Genomic DNA, 10,590 nt, shown 5'->3' with positions numbered 1-10,590 from the left:
TGATTTATCCCACTTAAAATGAAGATATATCATGTCAGAGATGATAACCAGGAGACACCTTTCCACCATAAAGTAATTAACACTACTCCCATTCCTCCTCCTTGGTGAACACTGTTTTTCCGTCATGAGAGCAGAGGAGTAGCTAGCTGTGTCTAGGCTAGTGCAGCTGGGCTTTGCAGGCCCTGGAGGGAAAGGAGCCCATTTGCAAACTGAGCAGCTGCACATCATTCTTAAGAATAATTTAGCAGTTTTCACCTCATTTAAGCTGAGCAGACTCCAGAGTTTACTGAGGGACTCAGACTGAGGACAGATGTAATTTCAGTGTTTGTGAACACGTATCAGCCAATTTCAGACTCCCTCAATTCTTAACCGAAAGTGAATCGCCAGTGCCAGTTTAGGAACAGTGAGTGTAATGTGCTGTTAGCATGAGATAATGAGTCAGACACTTACTGTAATAAGTGAAGTGTGGTCTCAATGAGTAGCATGACGGGAACTGCGATAAAGTACTCTAATGTAAAGGGGACAATGGAGTATGAACCAATGGAAATGTTTTAAACTATTTTTGTGGAAGTTCAACATTTTTCTTTCAGTCAACTATTAGTAAATATTTGTAAAGCAAAACATTTCAGCTATGGTGTAGTTAAAGTCTTAAGGTCTTACAAAAATCAAAAAATGATTATGTGTATAGAATAAACTTGGCATTTACAAAACTTCTTGCAAATGGTTTTGAATTGAGAGACTTGCCAGGGTTTATTTTGTTGTTTTTCTGAACAGTTAATTTCAATAAACTGGTGTTTTCTTATCAAACCTAGAGGTTTGATTCTTTATCAAGATAGTGTGAATCTGAAATTTAGGTCCACCTCCCAAAACAAAGTATATAAACAATATAAAATCAATGAACCACATAATGTGACCGTTAGAATTCCATAATGCTTTATTTTTATCAGCACTTCTACTTTGAGGTCATTTAGAGACTACTACAATACTGATTATTTTAACTTCTGAATCATCTGTATTCCTGATTATTCTTATAAGCAGTGCATTTTGAGATGTTTGGGGTGTCTTTAACATTGTTGAAAATATTACTGTAAAAAGCCATTTTCTGAATCATCAGATGAGCAGTTAACATTTAGCAAAAAATCCATTCCAGCTTTATGTAGTTCTGACTAAATTCTAAACTTCTGAAATAATCTCCTCAAAATAATCTCTTTTAGTTAAAGATTTCGTGTAGAACACAAATAATGGGCCTTCCAGGAAAAAAAAAAAGAAAAAAAAGGCAAACATGAAAACTATTACTTTCCAAGAAGAAACTATTTTTATTCCAGGGACTGGTACACACATTCATTAGAAAATATGGCAATAGTTTGACCTTCCTAAAATGAAATCAGTGGCACATAACATTGACTTTTTTACACAGTCAACTAAGTCATCAGCTTTAGCAGGTCTGTCAGTAAGAAGAGGTGCATCAGGGTAAAAAATGTTTGATTTTTTTTTTCCTGTTTTTCCTCATTGAGAAAACATTGTACTAGAGAGTCAAAGGTGAAAGTGGAAAAAAATAGAAAGCATAGGTCTTGACTTGTCGAAGTGACTTCAGTACTTTAGGAGAATCACAATGCCTTTAAGCAAGTATTTTAGGGTCACCACGGTCTACCACAGCACAATAGTTCGTGGGTGGCCATGGGAATGACTGTAAGTACACTATATACTGAAGCAAATATACCTGTTCTTGAATGTATCTTCTGTGTAAGCCTTAGCATATTCTGTAAAGCTATGTGGTTCAGAAGTCATTCTATACATAACAGTACTACAAATAAGAACATCTTAAAATATTTGGTAATCCTTCAGCCTGTGTGCCTGCCAGAATTGAGGGCAAGCTCGGTCTTCTTTCCTCTTGCAGTTTGCTCAGATTTTTCTTTATGACAGAACACAGGAAATCTGTCACATTTTTTATTGTGTGTTTCTCTGCATAAGACATGTTAGTGACTTCTGTGCTTTATTGTTTTGATATGAGTAGCTTAAACTCAGCAAGAGCTGTCTATGGATGTGTGCGGTTGGAAGGTTGCCTGAGAGAGGCATATAATTACTTACTTTTAAGATGTAGGTTAATTATTACAGATTTCCTGGTAACTGTTAAACTCATAGTTATAAACACTTGTATGTATTCTCAGGAAATATTATTTTCCCCTCTTTTGCTCAAGAATTAAAAGCTTCAAGAGCAATGGCAGTAGGGAATGAACATGTTATTTTTAAGCATCTGTGTGATCATGCACAAACAAACATGCACAAGCATTTAATTTTGAACATGCATTTTCCAGTTATTGCCCTACAAAACAAAATCCTATAGATTATGTCTAAACTACCAGGTAGACCGAAATTTTCAAGATCTTTAACAAAACACTATTTGTTCTTTCTCTGCAACTTCAGTTCAGTGAGAGTTCAAGTGAAAGCTTCTGGAGAGGTTCTTAGGTGAGTGAATCATAAGGATTCAATCTTTTTAAAGCCTCTGGAAGAACTGTGAAGAAATATCAAAGCAGCATGACCCTGCAAAAAGTCCATATGTACATAACGGAAACATATTGTAGTGCTATATATCACTTGGCTTTATTAAGCCATTTTTTTAAACTTTCTACAAGAATACAGGAACAGGAAAAAAAAGTTACCTTTCATGGGGTATGAGAGGGAAACGGGAGGCAAAGAAAGAAACCATGTGGTTCTGGAGTTGTAGTGAGGTTTGTTTTTTATTGCATGTAAATATTTCCATTGACATTTGAAAAATCTCATAATGATTTACTGAGTTTTTCTGTATCTCAAACATTTTGGGTTACAATCTCTTTTGAGCTATCCTTACTTTGTATGAAGGGAGAGAAAGGAAAGGAATTTGAAAACACTGACATAAAGAAGAAATAAAAAAAATATTTCTATGTCTTGTCTAGTGTTGAAAAAAAGTCCCAATGTTTTTTGTGTATATTTCATCTTTATTTTGGACATATAATATTGAGCAAGTGAAAGATTTTTTTTTTTTCTTTTTTCTCTATTGGATGTCTTTTAACACCTGGTCCACCCAGAAAAATCTCATTAAATTCCACCTCATTGCTGATTTTTATTGCATGGAACTAGTATGTGTTTAAAAAAAGTTTGGGTGACCTAAGCCTTCCAACAACCAAATATAATGAACTGATTTCACTGCAAATTTGTTCTGAGAACATAGAATACTTTAACAACTGCAGTCTTGGGAGTAGCAGAACAGTCACAAACATCTTTTCCTGATACTTTTGACAAAGAAAAAATATTAAGGGTTTCGGAGGGCAACAACAAGGAATTCTGCAGAATTATTTTCTACTTTGACAAGAATCCAGCTAGTCAGAGTAGGAAAGGAGACTTTGTCTAACTAAAATAGATCTCCAAGGCAGAGGAGTACAGCTAGCAATTCTGCTTCCTGCCATGCTCAGTGCCCTTTAGGCTAACAAACTAGAGGTTTTGGGACACTAAAGTGGCAGACAAGTTATCAGAAAAGGTGGAGGAAGTATTTTTTCTGGTTTTATGCTGAATGAAAAACTGCTTTACAAAACGTATGTTGTGACTGCTTTTTTTCCCAATTGTGTGGCACTAAAGTTAATTTACTAGAGTAATATACAGTGGCAGGGCTGGCATCAAAGTGGTTCATTCCGGTTAGAGGTAATTGTTGCAGACCAGTCCTTTCCAACTCCATCCTTTCTGCTGGGAGCTGCTCTACCACCGCTTGCTGTGAGAGAAGCTCTTCTTCCCACTGCTGTCTCTCAGGTCTAGACAAGAAGGTCCCATTTCCAAGATGAGCATACTTCTTGTACTAACTCTGTGGATGCCTCTTCAACCAATTATTTAAATATTCATTTAGCATCTCACCGCTGCATAATAGCAACTAGATTTTATGATGAAATATATATGAAGACTGAAAAACGGACTGCTGTCTATGCTCACATTTTCTTGATCATTGTTTTGATGGCTGTCTCTTAGTATTCAAACTCTGTTTTTATTTACACTGATGGGAATTCAGAGTGACTCTTCTGAGATGCATCAGGTATATACTGCTGAAACCGATGGCATGATTTAGCTGAAAGTTTGAAATAATATATTTGGCTAGTTGGACTATTGCATGCTTTGTTATTAGCTTATTCTTTGTCTTCTTTGGAGTGCATGTAGTGTATAATGAGGTGCAGAGGGAAGACATGGCAACTATTCTCAAGGGATTTTATGTAAATAAGAAGTATCAGTACTTTTCTCAGCAATTTTAAGTTTCTGAGCAAAATGTTAAATTAAAAAAAAAAAAAAAAAAAGAGCTGAGGAAATGGTGCATAAAATGTGCATGAATCAGGACCTAACTCTGTAATCTAACACTTGGGGAACAATTAAGGCATTACAAAGTCTCAAGGCATTTATCTGTCATTTTTACTGGGACAAGGGGAATTAAAAAATCTTAATTATACATACCTAATTATGAAAAATTCACAGAATATAAGTGCAGATAAGGAAAGCTTCCTAGGACTAATAATGCTGCTTATAAAATACCACAAAGTTGAGAGATTGGGAGAACCCCTGATGGAATCCTTCTCTAATCTTCTATAGGAAAGAGAAGGAAAAATAAAACAGACTATCACAATTCTGCAAGCAGAATTTTAATAAAGATAAAAGTCTCTCTATAATGGAATCAAACACAATATACCTTTCTTCAATTGTAGACATTTAGAAGTGTTTGTATATGAAGTATTCGTATTTGTAAGGAAAAATTTGCTACTGTGAATTACAATATTTCTATAAGACCCAGCACAAGATCCTGCATCAGCTGTAGTCATAATCTTAAGAATTCAGAAAGGTTTTAGTTTTATCTCATCTGTATAATCCAGAAGGTCTTGGAGTTGAAAATGTGGGATCCTGAGTGGGAATACACATCTCAGGTTCCAGGAATACTGAAGAAGAGGAAGACTACTGAGAATACTGACTGGTGGATAGAAGATGAATTAAGCCATCTTATTAAGGCTACAAAACATGGTTTTGAACAGTAAACAGCTGAGAAGAATAGGGTGAAATCCGGGTGTTGGTATAATGCTTCAATTTTTAATACAACAAAAGCTAGCTAAAAATATAAATATCTATTAAAATGGCATGTGCCTTGGCAGTTCTCTGTTAATGTAGATGATATAGTTTTACCATAAGCCTCATTCCTTACTTCGTGAATGACCAGAAATCCTGAATTCAGAATTAATGAGTTTGGGATGTGTATTTTTACCTTTGTGGTTTCAGGGATGAGACTGAGGAAGAAACATGTTGTCAGAACTAAGCCTCCGTTTATTCCAATCCATTATAGTCAGTTAAATGAGGCATTTGCACTAAGCACCTAACTCCAACTTCCCTAATCAGAGGAGAGCAGGTGCCCTCCACAAGTCCCGCTTAGATACTGGAGTGTCTCCACCGGCTGTGGGCAGAGCTTAAAACAACATAGCTCCCCAGCCACGTAGGTTCATGTTGGGCATCTTACAATAAGCTGACTCCAATGGATTTGTGGAAATAAAAGTCAGAAAAGAGCTCTGAGTGACAGTACTTTCCCTAGACATGTTTGGCTGGTGCTGGGTATGCTCACTGTACTTGTGGAACCAAGAACACCACTGACCCTTGGCTGGGGACATGTTGCCAACAGCTGGTGGGTGGCTGGGAGCAGGTCAGTCTGAGAAAGCCAAGTTTTTTGCCTGGGAACAGGCTGGGGTTTTGGGTTGAGTAAGCAGAAGCCAGCAAGGAAAGAGTACTGATGCCCGGAAAGTCACTTATTTAAGGAGTTTGTGGCTTGGTACACAAAAACACTTGATTAATTTGGCCATTTTTTTTCCTGGCCCAGCATGATGCTGAGTAAGGTTTTTTAGTACAAACATTGAATTTGGAGGAAGATTCAGCAGCTCATACATTTTTTACTTTTTTTTTTGAGGTGGAGGGATTGACAATGCAATGATTTACTACTCCTTTATGCATGCAGACTGTAGGAGCATATGGTTCTGAACGTCTTTAAGTTAATTCACTGTGTCACCTAGACTCCATTGCTCCTATCGGAAAAAGCTATTGAGCTTTTACCTGGCAGAATTTAAATGTGAAACACGTAAAAGACATTTCTGGAAACACATAAAATACTTTTGTAGATGAACTTTAAGTCTAGTAAGATCTATTTCATAGCATATGTAACCAAGAACTAAAGGCCTTCTGATAAAGAACTAATTTAAGAAATAAAATTATTACTTTTCCTAAAAGAAATGGATGAACAGTTATCCTTACTGAGGTGGTCTGTGGTATGAAAACTTTATTACATCAAACAATAATGAAGGGTCACATTTAAGTCCACAACCATTCTAAATAGTGATTCTGAAAATTCAGGTTTAGTGATGTCTTTGACAGAGAAAATGTAAGAGTAGAAAAGAGATGTAGCAGAGAGATAAGCTATTTATTTTTAGTGACCAGTCAACATGCTACAGAATATACCATTCATTAGATCTGTCAGAAGTAGCAGCTTGGGTAAATAAATGGAAGGGATTAGTAGAACCATATGAAAGGTAGAAATGATGATAATGTTGTAGAAAAATGATACACCAGTATCTAAAAATTGCCTTTTGCCAGTTGTAGAGCCTCTTTAACATGTTTTGTTCTTGAAATAAGAAGTTGCTTGAGTGTTGTTTTTTTGTTTGTTACAGTTTTGGGTGGTTTTTTTTTTGGTCTAAGTTGATATACATGGTAACAACATATACAAGATCAAATTATTTTTTTTTCTTTTTTTTTTTTTTTTTAAAGAAGATGTGTACAAAAATATGCTGATGCAGAGGTGTTAGATGAGAAGAATCTTGTGTCAAGTTGATATTGCTGGCCATAAAATAGCTATATTTGTTTCATCTTTACAATAAATAGTTAATGACTCTAAGTTGTCTGCACACCTGACACAGAACAGTGTTTGTGCTTGTTTAGAGATATGATGACAATGCAAGTAATTATCATAGTAATGACAGATTATTTTTTTTCCTAATTAACTAAATAAGGTTTATTTTACCCAAATACTGTACAGTATCTTCAAAAATATTTATTCATAGAACAACAAACAGATCTCAGGCCAAATCCTAGTTATTTTATTCAAAAAAATACGATCTTAGTGCTTGATGTTTCTTAATTAATCAACATATTGAAGTATGTGCTTAAGTGATCTTTATTTATTAGCATAATTAAGCTATTTTTGTAGTGTTATGAAGGCTAACACATGTTTAGGAGCTCTGAGAAACAGAAATGTTGTTAATAGCTCAACACCTTAGTGAAATACATCAAGTAATACCTTATTCTAAGCACTGTCACAGGAAAAAAATGTTCTCTGTGATGCTCATAAGTTGTATGTAGTGACACCAAGATTTCATCTTGGTCACAGCAAGTGGCCACATTAGGCCTTATGCTATGGAGGTGAGAGGCCAAGGTCTGTCAGCCTTTCCTCAGGAAATGAGGCTTCATGGACTGAGTTAGGCTGACGTGATGGGGTGTAGAATTTCTCCATTATACATTGTAAATTCTGTGGTGTTAGATACAGATCATAGAATAGTTTGGGTTGGAAGGGACCTTAAAGATCATCTAGTCCAACACCACTGCCATGGGCAGGGCCACTTTCCACTAGATCAGGTTGCACAAAGAACCATCCAGCCTGGCCTGGGGACATCCACAGCTTCTCAGGAAAGCCTATTACAGTGTCTCACCACCCTCACAGTAAAGGATTTCTTCCTAACATCTAATCTAAATCTGCCCTCTTTCAGTTTAAAACCATTACTTCTCATCCCGTCACTACATACATATGTGGGTATGCCAGTTAGTTTTAAAATTCTGCTTCATTATATCCTAGTCAGGATATTAAATATCACTCAATAGTTTAGAACTCTTTTTGTGTTGGAAAACAATTTTATATCTATGTACCAAATATATATTTTGGAATGGAAATACCTAGGTCTACTAAAATGGCAAAGAAGAGGAAAAAAATAATTGCATAAAATAAAAAATGATTGCTGTTGTATAGTTGCAGAGGTTTCAGGCCTCAGTAATATAAAAAATTGAATTTCCATATTTTTCTTGTACAGATAGATAGTTATAAAATCTGTTATGACATCAAACAGTGATAATACAGCACGGAGGAAGGGAAATATGTCAATTAAAGTAAATTCAGAGGTGACTGACTTGGGAATCAGAATATATTCTTGGAGAAATGAAGACACTGTATTCTGCAATCAAGATCATAAGATTATAAAGATCTTCTGAAAAAAAAAAAAAACAACACATGGATATACAGAGTTATTTCAAGATGCCTTAAAGCCTTTCACTGTTTTCCTGGGGTTATTGCCTAACCTGTCTGTTTTCGAAGTTCACAGAATCACAGAATGGTTGGGGTTGGAAGGGGCCTCTAGTGATCATCTAGTCCAACCCACCTGCTAAAGCAGGTTCACCTACAGCAGATTGCACAGGAATGTGTCCAGGTGGGGTTTGAATGTTTCCAGAGAAGGAGACTCCCCAACTTCTCTGGGCAGCCTGTTCAGTGCTCTGGCACCTTCAAGGTAAAGAAATTTTTCCTCATTCAAACATTAGTAACATTGCAACATTATTACTATATTCCATTACCATATTGTAAATGCACCTGAAGAATATACTAGACAAATTCTTTTTTGTGAACACATATGGCTCTTCTCGTAAGGGAAGCTCAACAGCACAATTTAAGTACATTGAAATAGAATCCTTAAAATATTACATCTATTCCCGTATCTGGGTGCTCACAGTAAAAAGGCAATATCAACACATCTCTAGATATCAGAAACATGTTAAATTCAGGTAAATGTTTGATCCAGTTAAAAATGAACAGCAGTACGCTGCCAGCAGAAACCTGAAGTAGGAGTCAGCTGAAATTTTAAATCCCCAAACTGAGGTCTTGCATATCAGAAATCATGTTTTAATTCTCAATATAGGCACAAAATGTGGAAAATGTGGAAAATTCAGGAACATTTAAATAACAGGGTCCCATATAGTCTGCTGCAAATCAAAGAAAGCTCAGATGCAGGTGTGTGGCTATGCACCTTTTGCTGAGGAAGACTGAAGAAAAGCTGCTTGCTCTGGCTCCTTACTAGAGGCTCCCTTGCTGCTGCAATGATTCTAAGGTAAAATCCAACTCATGTCTTGTTCCTTCACTGCCTCCTGTTCAAGTACGTGTGTAGGAACCTGATCTCCAATATTTGATAGAACACTTCTTTAGATTAGGTAAGTAGCTTTTTACTCATATTTTTTGCATGTATCATATTTATCTACCACTGTATTTACAGTGAATGCATATCAGGACCTGGAAAGATATTTACTTAAATCACCCTTTTTACCGTGCTGGATTAAAAATGTTCATGGTCATTCAAACAGGAAACACGCAAGCTGACTAATTGTGTCCAATATTAGGTGTCACACTAACAAGCATGACTTTTATGAATTTATGCGGTTCATCACAGATGTGAATTTGATGGTCTCAATCTATTTCTTCTTTTGGTATGAGCTTTTTTATGCTATTATATAATTCATTATTCTTGCCTAATACAATCCTTAAAGTGGATAATGTCTTTAAGTTGGAAAAAGAATGTTAAAAAGCTGAGTGGAAAATTTTATATAGAACTCTAGTTTGCTTTTAAATAACATCTCCTTCTTAAGCGCTTGCAATGTATTGCTTTTTTTAGAAAACAGGAAAATTCCTTTTCATATTTCTTTCCTACTTTTTTACTTTCTTTATTATGATTAGTGCTATCTCAGTGTTCTATAACAGTGACTGTTCTACTTGGCTGGTTCTTTCTTGTGCTTGTATTAACTGTGCATTTATTTTTACATTTCTCTTTTTTTAATCTTGAAATAAAATAGTATTGTCCTGCCCTCAATCAGCTAATCAGTATTCCTACACTCAAAGAGACTCTACGTAAATCTTCTTTGCCTGCAAGATTTAGTATTAATGTCAAAAGTAGCCGTTGGGGGAAAGGATGTTTCTTTATCAGTCCTTCTTTAAAAAAACATTCATTAGCATGAAACAAACAAACAAACAAACAAACAAAAACAAACAAACAAAAAACAACAACAAAACCTTGGAAGACAGTTCTTAGAAGACATCCTTTATATTGCAATACTTCTGACCCATTCTTTAGTCTCTTTCCAATCTATGCACATGAAATTCTACCTTATTTTTTGTTTAAACGAACCCATATTTTCATTCAGCAATGGTATATGAAAAATGAATTGGAAATTTCAGACCATTTTTTAACTGGGTACCAGAGAAGGAAGTAGAAGAAAAACGTTGCAACCTTTTTGAACTTTCAAACTTATCCTGAAACACTACTAAAATGTTTAACTCAGTTCTGTACTGTTTAGTGTAATAATACATCTTATATGTTCATGTATATTAGTGCAAAGTATGTAAAAAATGTCACTGCAACTAGATTTGTAGCTGAGTGGAGAACTGTTTTACAAATACTTTTCACCTTGTTATGCAGAGGTATAAATTATTATAAAAATGCAAGGATGAGGAAAATTAGACTTGAC

At 35.4% G+C, this 10,590-nt stretch overlaps 1 long non-coding RNA gene across 2 annotated transcripts in view; it reads left to right on the top strand.

Moving 5' to 3' along the window:
- The first annotated feature begins 422 nt into the window (after window positions 1-422).
- Window positions 423-10,590, top strand: part of LOC110365475 (uncharacterized) — a 31,623-nt gene continuing 21,455 nt past the window's right edge. For both annotated transcript variants that reach the window (XR_010473010.1, XR_010473012.1), the window contains exon 1: window positions 423-9,282. This is a non-coding gene — a long non-coding RNA (uncharacterized LOC110365475). The remainder of the gene's footprint in view (window positions 9,283-10,590) is intronic.

This window comes from Columba livia, chromosome 1 (assembly GCF_036013475.1).
Source record: "Columba livia isolate bColLiv1 breed racing homer chromosome 1, bColLiv1.pat.W.v2, whole genome shotgun sequence".
NCBI lineage: Eukaryota > Metazoa > Chordata > Aves > Columbiformes > Columbidae > Columba > Columba livia.
Note: the sequence above shows the minus strand (reverse complement) of the source record. Positions and strands in the feature narration are given on the sequence as shown.